This window comes from Mus pahari, chromosome 6, assembly GCF_900095145.1.
Source record: "Mus pahari chromosome 6, PAHARI_EIJ_v1.1, whole genome shotgun sequence".
Taxonomy (NCBI): Eukaryota; Metazoa; Chordata; class Mammalia; order Rodentia; family Muridae; genus Mus; species Mus pahari.
Window position 1 is genome coordinate 20,020,589 of NC_034595.1, and position 3,272 is coordinate 20,023,860.

At 39.8% G+C, this 3,272-nt stretch overlaps 1 protein-coding gene across 3 annotated transcripts in view; it reads right to left on the minus strand.

Annotated features, from left to right (window-relative positions):
• The window catches only part of Astn2 (astrotactin 2), a 958,131-nt gene that overhangs the window by 822,373 nt on the left and 132,486 nt on the right, over positions 1-3,272 (minus strand). The gene's annotated exons all lie outside the window — the stretch shown is intronic.

Sequence of the window (3,272 nt, forward strand, 5' to 3'; positions counted from 1 at the left end):
GTGGGTAGGGGAGCAGGGCAGGGGGGGTATAGGGGACTTTCAGTATAGCATTTGAAATGTAAATGAAGAAAATATCTAATAAAAATTTGAAAAATATTGAAAGTCATTTGTGGTACCATGGAATTTGAGCCAACGACAAAGAAGATACATAGTGGTCAGTATATAGTGAGAAACAGAAATGAGGCATCATAAAGTATTCATTTTTACCTTTTAACCTTTGCATGTTCAAAATCTCACAGATAGATTTTTTATTAACCTTTAAGGGATTTTTTTGTCCTTTTTTCAGTTTTTGTTTTTATTTTAATTTATTTTATTATTTTATTTTTAAAATAGCACCCACTTCAAGATCTGGCAAGGATTACGTATTTGCAAAGCAGCCCAGCATATAGTAAATACTCAAAAGAAATGTCAGGTGTTATAACAATTTCCTCTACATCATACAGCAATAGACGACCACAAATAAGACAAGACCAGTGTCTTCATACTCCTTCAAACACTGCTGTAATGGTAATATTAATAGCCACTCTCTCTGTGGGCTCACTGTGCATCATGCATACTAATGTTCATCACTATTTATATATTCTCTTCACTCTTTGAGACTGATATAATCGGTATGGTTTTATAGATAAGAAAACTAAGTCTGAACGGTGTTAAAGAACTCAGTCAAGGTCAAAGGGAGAAAAAAAAGGAAGGTTGGGCGAGGAAGGGAGGTTAAAGTAAGAGCCATCTCAGCTGAATTCCACATATTTACTTTCTTCTGGGCATTTAAGCGTCCCGCATGGCTGAGTCTGAAAGGAGCTCAGGCTAGGGTTGGAGAAGGAAATGACAGTCCATGGTCTGGTCCGGGTTCAGCAAGAAGGTTCATCCTTTAGGGTACTGATAATCAAATAGTAGTACCACTTGGGAAATAGGGAGCTGCTCACTTCAGGATAGAATTAGCCTGAGGTGCATTTGCTTCCACCTACATAGCCATGGATTATTGAAGGTTACAGGTGCCAAGAACAAAGGACTGTCCTTAACGCTGAGGGAAGGAGACAGAAGTTATGGATGCTTGCCTCCTCAGATCCCTTGTTGAGATTTCACTGCATGACTTTGGTTCTCTTACAAAACATCTCAGACATTTACCAAAGATAAAATGGTACAGCTCATGAAGTGCCCATGTGACATGGACCTGAAATTCGGAGAAGTGTATTCCCAGAACTGTCTCCATGCCAAAGAGCCATGAGCAAGTACATTTGCCAAGTCTCAGACTTTTCATCTTTGCAATGAGAAGAGTCTCCCGTCATCTTGGAAGCACATTCTCAGTGGTCACAAAAGCCATGAGAACAAGGACAAGGACAAAGACCATTGCATTTGAGGCCCTGACTATTCAGGGGACTACAGTCAATGATGAGCCCAATGTGGAACTCAATTTTCCCATTCACTGAAAAAGAGTATAATAAATTCAAATACTTCTACCTTTTCAATGGAACAGCCTCCCTGTAACAAAAGTGAATGTCCTTATGTAACTCTGATGTACACTTTCAAGATTCAAGGGCTTAGTGTAGTTGCACATATTGGTACAGCCTACACCCTGTACACAACAACAACAACAAAAACAGCAAAAAGAGGACAGAGCAGTTAAATATTTGATACAACATAACCTGGACAAGATAGTGTGGGGAGAAAAAAAATGTCACACATGGGCTTTAGGGCCCCAGAGTTCTATATTCCTAGAGACTGGTACTAATTTTGAGAAGCCACCTTTGAAGGTCCAATGTATCCAAGATATAAGTGCCCTTGTGGTGAGTAAAGACACAATAAGAAATCTATCTAGATCCCAAGTTATGAGTATGTGTGTGTGTGTGTGTGTGTGTGTGTGTGTGTGTGTGTGTGGGTGTGCGTGCGTGTGTGTGTGTGTGATATGCATAGAGTATGTCAGTTTCTCCATTCTTTATTCTGCAGGCAAACCCTGCAGAAAATTTAAGTGATATCTGGTTCACACTGAGTTATTATTTTCAAACTGAATTTGCTGAGCAAAGAGAAAAGGTAAGGGATGTGATCCTGGAGAGACTGGTTTACTGGAATAGACACTAGGCCTGGAGACAGAAAAGGTATATTTAGGACTCATTTATAATTGAGATAATCTGATACAGGTTACTAGGTTACAGAAAAAAAGTGTATGCAAGTAAATGTTATGGCTTGAGATGGAATGCACTTAATAAATATTAATCGAAGCTGAGGCTCATGTTCAAACATTAAAGACAGAAGAGCAGTCACACCCACACCTCTCTCAACATCAGATGGTACTTCAAAGCCCATGGGAACTGAGCAAGCATATTGAAGTGGTGTTTACAAATTTGCACCCCAAAATTAGCTTGCAGGCACCCACTTGGGTTGGCATGTGGCTGCATCATTTGCTAAATATATATATGTATATGAAAAAAAGTCTACCACACACATTCCATGAATAACACAAAGGCCTTGATTTGTTCTTCCACGTGCAGAGCACTTGTTAGGTCCAAAATTAACATTGCTATCTGGCTGGGGGATGCATATGTTTTTCCAAAAAGAGAAAAATTCTACGATCTCACTCAGCCCTAATCAGAACATCTATCGCAATGTTGGTTGGGGAGAAATTAAAGCAAAGATCTGTTCCACTGTAGAATCTCACTAAATAGTGACTCTTGATGGAAGAAAGAACTAACTAACGGAATAAGAGATCACTCATCTTTCTGAGCTCTGCTTTTCTCTTTTTATGTTAGGTATATCATTTCATATTTTCATTTACTTACTAGTCCATTCTAAAGGTAAAACAGATGAAATAACTTAAGATTGGATTTGAAGAGTACAATGTTGGGGGAGTAAGAAACATTGTAAGTATCAGATGCCACCCCAAGCCCACCTGATATGCTTTCTGTATACTGCATGTATCTTTTCCTAGCTTTCTATTTCCAGTGCAATACAAGTCGGGCTGAAGGTATGGTACAGTTGGTAGAGTGCTTGCTTCAAAAACAGAAAAATTTGAGTTTATTTCCCAAGAATTTACATCAAAAGCCAGGTATGGTAACATGCACCTGTAGTCTCAGAACTGGGAACCCATTATAGAAGAATTCAAGATGGTACCAGCCAGCCAGGCTAGCAAATCACTGAGCTCCAAGTTCAGCATAACACAGTGCCTCAAAAAACTGGAGAGAGAGCAGTGACAGAAGACAGCAAGGGCTGCCATCTGATCCCACACATAAGGCCTCTCTCCTTCCTTCCCTCCCTCCCTCCCTCCCTCCCTCCCTCCC